We start from the raw sequence: 9,090 nt of genomic DNA, 5'->3' as shown, positions 1-9,090 counted from the left end.
TTTTGAGGATAGAGAGTGGACATGTGGAAGATAGAATGGGACATTTCGAAATGCATTTAGTAAGTGTTCCAGAAGGAGGGAATTGAGAAATGGGAAAGAGGCAACATTTGAAGAGAGAAAAGCTGAGCATTTGTCAGATCCGATGGCAGCTGTGATCATCAGATTGAGGAAAAATGACGATTCTCAATCACAAACCCAGATACAATGAAAGTGCTGAGGGTCCGAGAAACGGACTTGCCCGTCAGAGACAAGAGATCACTAATGAGAGTTCTTGAGACTGACAGCAGACTTCTTCCCGCATTGCCTTAGAGAAGACAAGAAAATAGTAAGCACTGAGTGAAATTAAACCCATGTGAACTGTAACTTCAGAATGAGGCTGAAATAAAAATTTGAGACAAAAGTTGCAAGTTTATCACTAACCCTTTCTGACAGTTTACCTCTAACATTCCTTTTTTGAAAAAGATTCCTGGGAGATGTATTTGGAGACGAAAATGGAATCCTGCAAAGCAGAAGTGAGATGCAAAAGGAATAATGAGTAAAGATACTTGCAGTCATGTAGATAAGCTTTAAACTCTGACTTTCTAAAGCAATAACAAAGATGGCTAATTTCAGAAGGAAGTAAAGCAAAGTGGCCGTATGCAAGCTGGGGGAGTTGACTAAAGATACTCAAGATATCAGATACGCCATTTAAAAAAAATATTTTATTTATTCATGAGCAACACAGAGAAAGGCAGAGACACAGGCAGATGGAGAAGCAGGCTCCCCGCTGAGCAGGAAGCCCGATTTGGGACTCGATCCCAGGAGCCTGGGGTCACGACCTGAGCCAAAGGCAGATGCTCAACCGCTGCGCCCCCCCCCCCCCCCCCCCGCCCCAAGCATCCCAAGAAAACCACTTTTAAACTCACGAGTCCAGGGAGAATTCATATTGGAATCTAGAAAATATTTGCAATTAAACCATGAAAATTCTACATGCGGATGAGTGAAGCTCCTCTGAGAACTACTAAAGGAGAGATTTATAGATGAGTAGATTAGAAAAAAGGCAAAATTAATGACTTCACTCTACTCAAGAAGTTAGAGGGAATATGGACAAATTCCAAGAAAGTAGAAGGAAAGAAAAGACAAAAGCAGAAGATAATAGGTGTACAGTGAAAACAAGTGAGAGTTGATTCTTTAAAAAGAAAAATAGGGGAACTTCTGGTGAGGTGAATATATGCAAAAGGAATAGACTGGTAAATAACAATGTAGGACCCAAAGGGGGAACATAAGTACAGAAGTAGAGATTTTAAAAATGGGAGCAAACTATGAAAAAGCTTACACTATTTTTGGTGGAATGTTTACAAGAAAAAAATGTTCTTTAGCAAAATGAACACAAGCAGAAACAGAAAACCTGAATACCTGAGAGCAATTGAAATCTGCATGAAGAACACCCTTCTTTTCCTCTGTGGGATTATTGAAGGGCAGGACAAAGAATCCTGGTAATTATGGGACTGTATATCTTGATTGTGGTAGCAGATACACAAATCTGTAGGTGTGATGAATTGTATAGGGCAAAATACACCAACACAAATAAGTACAAGTAAAACTGAGGAAAACTGGAAAAGGCTTATCAATGCCTGTATCCTGCTAGCATCGTTTTTGCAAGATGTTATCAGTGGAGGAAACTGGATAAAAGGTACATGGAATTCTCTCGATTTTCTACTCCTATAAACGAACCTACAATTCTTTCAATAAAAATTTCAATTAAAAAAGGGCACAACCATCCCTAGATGCCAGATAGGATTAGTGACGAATTCCTCCAAACATCAAAAAACAAACCTTAGCTCAATCCTAATACAAACCATTCCAGATTATTTGGAAAGGAGTGCTTTTTACAAAGAACGTTTCATGAAGGCAGCATAACATCTTTACCAGACAAGCACGGTCCTTTAAAGGAAAATCATAGGCTGAATTCACTTACCATAGAAAGATGTCATAGCTGAATATAGCAATATATTAATAAAGCGAAGCATGACCAGATTGTATGTATACGAGGAACACGGGACAGCTCAGCACCAGAAGAGCTAATAATGTAATTCATTACATCGAGACAGAGCTTGAGCGAGGGGAGGGGCAGAGGGAGAGGGAGCGAATCATCCAGCAGATTCCCCACTGAGCGCAGGGCCCCATGTGGTGTTCGATCCCAGAACCCTGAGATCATGACCTGAGCCAAAACCAAGAGTCGGATGCTTAACCCACTGAACCACCCAGGCGCCCCTGTGAATCATTGTTAAAAAGGAGGAAAAGTAATAGGCTCCTCTTGGTAGATGCAGGAATATATTTAATAAAATTCAACACTCATGCAATAGTAGAAACATCTCAAGTAATCAGTAATAGGAACTCCCATATCCTGCAGCCAGCAAATACCCTTGGCATCACATTCAATGAAATATTGGGAGCGTTTTTTTAAAAGACAGGCACCAAGTGCATACATACATCTACTATCCCCATTTCTTTTCAGCCTTGTACTAGAAGTTTGGACCAGAGGTTAAAGCAAGACAGAGAAATAATAATGCTCTCAGGATCAGAGAGCAAGAAAGAAAATAGCTATTTGCAGATGACGTGGAGCTCTAAAGGGTCAACCAAAGAGACATACACATTAATTAAAAAGGAAAAAAAAATAGTCCATTGCATTCCTGTGCATGAAAAAGAAACAGCTAAGTGACCCTTAACAGGAGACTAGGTGGTTATGCCCCAACAGTCTGTAGAGCAATTTAAAACTAAAGACCTAGAGATACTTGGGTCAATAGGGATAAATCTAAAAATACATAATATTGAATAAAGACAGACTTCAGAAAGATGTATGCAGCTTGGTTCCACTCATAGTTTAGGAATACCTTCGTATGTGCAAAGAGCAAAAGTCCCATCAAATTCAGGACACTGGTTGCTCTTGACGCCTGGCTACGGGAGAGCCACGGGGGGATCGCACTGGTGCCTGGGATGCTCCTCCTAAGCTAGATTGTGTGCACGTCCGCACAGTTCGGGGTGGACAGTGTGTTGTGTCGGTCTCGCTCTTGGGAGTCCCTTGGGGTCAGGCAGGGAGAGGAGTAATTAGAGTCGTTATTTGTGTTTTGTTTCTTATTTTCTTTGCTTCTCAGTGGGCTCCTTTCCCATCTCCTCATCTGGAATTTCATCAGGCTGGTCAAGTTTTCTCATCTCTCTTTTTTTTTTTTTTTTTTTTACTACTCATTACCTGGGGACCCGGGATCGAGTCCCACGTCGGGCTCCCGGTGCATGGAGCCTGCTTCTCCCTCTGCCTGTGTCTCTGCCCCCCCCCCTCTCTGTGTGACTATCATAAATAAATAAAAATTTTTAAAAAAGAAACACACATTTTTGTTGTTAGTGATTCATAAATGGGTTTAAATCTGAATAGGGGTCCCAGGTGCAGCTTTAGGCAGAGGCCATGCATAGATTTCTTTCTTCTTTAGGCTAGGAAGTACCTCTATCCCATTCTTTTCTATTTAACAACCAGGATGGTGCTGTATTCTCTGGGTTGTTGATTGCAAAAGGATTTCCATTTATAACTATCATTTACATTCTGTAGTTGAAAAGAAAGCATATTCACAAGCACACATTTTCTCATTTCTGAGATGTTTAGAAAGGAAAATGATTTTTTTTGTGGCCTACGAGTAAGAAGATGAAATGTTAAAATAAAAAAAAAATAAATAAAAAGTAATCCCCCCAATCCTATCCCCTGAATTAGTTCTGAACCAGGCTGGATGCAGGGGGATTTGAAAAAAACAGATATGAGGGGTAAGAGGGAAGGGCTGGGAAGGAGGGAATATTTGATTTCAAGGCAGTACTTCTTTCTTTCTCCTGCTTACAACTGGAGGTTCAACTCATTCCAGAGAGATTTACAGAGAAGTGGAAGTTCTCTGTTATAAAGTGCTAAGGATAAGTCATTTTACCCTTGGCCGTCCATGACAATTCAGGCACACAAAGAGAATCAAAGCTAGATTTTAAAGTTCAGAGTCGAAATGGATGGGGAAAAGAGCAAATAACCAGCTGGAGGTAGATCTAGCTGGCAGATTATTAGTAAAGGCCTGGATCAAAGATTTTATAGGAATAGGGTGATCATGACCAAGCTGTTCTCCTGAGTGCCCAGAAACTGAAGTGTCTATAGCAAAAAAACAAAAACCAAAAACAAGATGAAAACACTAGAGCTATTGAAAACACAATCGAGACATGGACAAAAGGATGATATTATGACAACCACCCATTACATCATATAATAATATAATGGTGTAAATAAATGACATTGCAATCATCCCAAGGTCTGTCCTGGCTTCTCCTTCAGCCAGTTGTTCCAAGTCTGCAGCAGCTGGAAGGCCACTTCTTTAGTTGAAGTCAAGTCGAAGTTGAAGCCAAGTCTCTGGGAATACAAGCAAGTAGGTCTTTCTTACCTGGTGCAGGTGGATGTAGGATGGGAAGGAGAAGCTGCTGACCGGGCTCCAATGCCCAGAAGCTTCCTGGAGCTCACAGTTTCCTCTGGCTGTCATTCCCAGAGTATAATGAGCACCGATCCTACAAGATCCAGACCTTTCCCTCATCTCTACAGGGGTGAGCTCCCCATGGAACAGCCACACACCAGAGCTTCTGCTCTTTCTTCCCTCACGGGGCACCGTTGAGCCCTGGACCTTTCACATCGAATCAATGGCACTGGCCCCAGAATGGGACTATTCTGATTGCCAGGAGTTTTAGAGTTGTCAAATACAAATCTCTTGCCCCTAGAGGAGCTGAAAGCGGCCGAATGGAGGGGCTGAGTTCCACTCAGATCAATGATATTTCCGAATTGTCCAGCAATCCAAATTTCGAACAACCAAATTGGTATCAGTGATTTATTCAAAAATAATTGTGGGACAACCGGCTAGTAATCGAAAGAAGTTAGACTCTTACTTCATTGCTCTAGTAGGCCAAATTCGAAATGTGCCCCAGGATCTTTGCTCAGAGTTACCCTCATGTTTATCTTTATGGCACAGTTGACCATAACAGGGAGATTATCCCAGATTTTTGACATGGGCCCAGTGTAATCACATGAGCCTTTAAAAGCAGGAGAGAAATAGCAGAGCTCAAGTCAGAGATTTGAAGATACAGTAGATGCTACCCTGTGGCCTTTCGAGAAACAAATCACCATATTGTGGAAAGGCTGTGTGACTAGAGAGGATGGGTGTCCTCTAGAAGCTGAAGCTGGGTGCCCAGCTGGCAGACAACAAGGAAACAGGGACCTCAGATCTACCGGGCAAGGAGCTGGAATCCTGCCTGGCCAATACCTTGATTTTAGCTCAGTGAGTCTCTGAGCAGAGAATCTAATCAAGCTGTGCTGGACTTCTGACCTACACAATCGAGAGATAATACATTTGTATTGTTTTAAACTGCTAAGTTTGGGGATCCCTGGGTGACTCAGTGGTTTAGAGCCTGCCTTCAGCCCAGGGCGTGATCCTGGAGACCCGGGATCGAGTCCCACATCAGGCACCCTACATGGAGCCTGCTTCTCCCTCTGCCTGTGTCTCTGCCTCTCTCTCTGTGTCTCTCATAAATAAAATCTTTAAAAAAATAAATAAAGTGCTAAGTTTGTGACAGTTTGTTATGGCATGCAAACAACTCCTTACATCAAAATAAGTTCCAGATGGATCAATGAGGAATGAATCCAATTACAAAAGAACTAAAACTTCCTCTACAATAGATTATCATAAATAAAACTAAAACAAAATACAAACAACAAACGGGGAAAAAGTATTTGGAACACATATTGAGAGTCATTGGGGTAATTAAGCTCATACCTAAGGAATGTACATAAATCGATGGTAAATTCTAAAGATGCTTAATCTCACCCATAATAAAATGAGCTCGAAACTACATGTGTTATCTTTTAACTGATCCTATTAGCAAACATCAGAAAGTTTTGTTTGGATGTGAAAGAAGAGGAGAACAGGCATTTTTTAAATAAAGATTTTATTTATGTATTTGAGAGAAAGAGCTCTAGCGAGAGCATGAAGACAGGGTGGAGTGGCAAGGGGGAGACACAAGCAGATTCCCCGCCAAGCAGGAAGCTTGATGCAGGGCTCGATCCCAGCACCCCGGGATCATGACCTGAGTTGAAGGCAGATGCTTAACCGACTGAGCCACCCAGGCACCCCAGAAGAGGCATTTTTATTTAATATTATTTGCGATGTAAATCATGAACTCCTTTGAAGAGCAATTTGACAGTATCTGTCAAAATTTGAAATGCACATTTTGTTAGCAGCTCTACTTTTCCAAATTTATCCTCAAGATACAACTCATAAATATGTACAGAGATATTTACACGGGGCTATCGTCACTGCCCTAAAACCGTTACTGCTGAATGTGCTGCAGAACTTTAAACTGCTTGGATTTTAGAAAGATAAGTCTGTGCACACAACACAGTATTTTTTATAACAACTCTAGTGGGAGTTGGGATAACAACCTGTAATCAAACCCAGTAATATGTCAGCAAAAAGATATATGAATTCACATTAAGTGGTATAAAGGCTATAAATAGCCTCACATTTGCTCAGCTGTAGTTTAGCCGCCAAATGACTGTGCCAAAAATTTGAAAAGACTTTCAGTTATTTAAGCTGTTTGGGCTTTGGAATTGCAGACAAGGGATTTTAGACAAGAACACTCATTGCAGCTTTAAAAAAAGAATTTTTTGTTTTTTATCCTGCAACAGCAGAAGAGTAGAAAGACTTAAACAGCTTTACCCAGCCACAGGGTACTGGATAAAGAATGATGTCATAGCCATAAAAATGTAAGAACAATATTTAAAGCCATAAAAATATTAAAAGGAATTAAGTACAAAGCATATAAGCAGGTATAGATGGATTATTTATTTATTTATTTATTTATTTATTTATTTGACACACACAGAGAGGCAGAGACACAGGCAGAGGGAGAAGCAGGCTCCCTGCAGGGAGCATGATGTGGGACTCGATTCCGGGACCCTGGGATCATGACCTGAGCCAAGGGCAGATGTTCAATCACTGAGCCACCCAGATGCCCCATGGGTTGATAAGTGAATAAAAATAAGGTGCTGTGAAGTGTGTATATTTTGCTTCCAGTTGTGTTACACACACACACATACACACACACACACACACACAGAATCTCGAGGCATGGGAAGAAACTAAGGTTTTATGGTAGTGACTGGTTGTTCCGGGAAGCTGAACAAGACCCGGGCTTTCCTCTGCATTTCTCTTGCATTGAATTTGTAGTTTATATATTTTATTTTCAATTGCCAGCACGTATTACTCAAAAAGGAAAAAACAAATCTCTAGGACATTAAACGTGTAGCTCAGATTTCGCTGCCTCCAGGCGTCCTATGTTGAACCTTGCCACCTACTCTGATGGGGGATATTTGGGAAGATGGTCCTGAAAAAGCAGAGAAAAAGTGATGGTGGGGGCGGAGGTGGGAAATGGATTGAAGTATTTTCCAGAACTCCAGGGTGGACTGCAGGCAGCTGGGGTGTGTCCCCTCGTCCACACCATGGAATCATATACCCCGTTATATTACATACGATTCCTTACCAAGAGCCAGATTTCTTTCTGCTTCAGCCTGTAATCGAAGACATCAAGTCAAATGGAGAGTCTTCTCGAAGGCGGCTGCAGTTAGGGGTGTGGTGGCAATGGAGGGAACGCAGAGGAGATGCCCGGTGGGAACGGGAACTCAAGGATGTCCTTACCTTTCAAACAGAGCAAAAGACTGACCGGAATAACGATGCCAAATGCCAGCTGGTGGGTGGGGAGCTCGGGGACTGGCCAGGGCATGGGGGGCCGTGGGGTGCCGCGTGGGGGGCTGCCCTAGGGCAGCAGGGGTCGCCCTCCCGCCCAACCTGGGCCCAGGTGCATGGGAGCGCAGGGCCCGGGGTCAGCTGCGGGCAGGAACCAGCCCTGGGGAGCCGCTCTCAAGGCTCCCGGGGCGCATCTGGGTTCCCGGCCTGCAGGTGCGGCGCCGAGCAGGTGCGAGTGGCATCCAGGTGTGGTGGGCAGGAGCGGCCACCCTCCCCGACCCCAGAGGGCCCCCCGCTCCGGAGGTCAGGTTGTGGTTTCCTGTGGGTGACATGTTCTGCTTCTCTCCCAACTGGACCTAATTGTCCAGTGGGATGGGAACTGGTGGTGGGGTATCTGTTACTTGGGTGACTAACCGATCGGAGGGAAGAACCATCACCTTTTTATTTTATTTTATTTTAATTTATTTTATTTTATTTTATTTTAATTTATTTATTCATGAGAGACACAGAGAGAGAGGCAGAGACACAGGCAGAGGGAGAAGCAGGCTCCACGCCCGACGTGGGACTCGATCCCGGAGTCTCCAGGATCACGTCCTGGGCTGAAGGCCGTGCTAAACCACTGAGCCACCCGGGCTGCCCGAACCATCACCTTTTGAACGTGGAGAGGATCAGAGACTCCCAGAACGCCAGTGCCTCAGCAGCTGGCTCTGCTTCTGGATGCTTCCCTTAGCTGCCTTTCCAGTGCAGGGGCCTGGAGAGAAAGGCCTTTAGATCTTAACCAGTACATTCCGTTACTTTGGGGCTCGGGGCTCGTAGTTTCTGCTGGTGCTCGGTATAAAGGGTTCAGTAAAAATCCCCCTGCGTGGATGGAATTTACCGACACTATTACCCCGAGCAGCTCTTTAGTGCTCGACAGCACCTTGACCATGCCCAGCGAAGGCCCCCCAGGTCCCCCACAAGCCCGGTGACAACAGTGCCTTCCCCCCCAGTAGCCCCCACACCATGCGCAGAAGCTCAGAGAGGGCCTCATTATCAAACTGGGTTGAGCCAATAACTCTAGCTACCCAGGTCCCGGGCACGGCTCTACGTGTGTGATGTTTGTTTTTTCTTGTGATTTTAATGCCGTGGGGCCAGGCGCCATCAGGACCCTCCCTTTACACATGAGGCAAGGAGTAACTCGCCCAGGGCCCGGAGCTGTAAGCAATAGAGTCGGGGTTCAAAGCCAGCCAGTGGAGTTCCAGACGGTGCGCTCCTAACTACAACCCTGCATCCTCTGTCGTGACAGCGTGGTACGTGCAGCCTCTCC

This window comes from Canis lupus, chromosome 38 (assembly GCF_003254725.2).
Source record: "Canis lupus dingo isolate Sandy chromosome 38, ASM325472v2, whole genome shotgun sequence".
Classification (NCBI taxonomy): Eukaryota; Metazoa; Chordata; class Mammalia; order Carnivora; family Canidae; genus Canis; species Canis lupus.
This window is presented reverse-complemented; position numbering follows the sequence as displayed.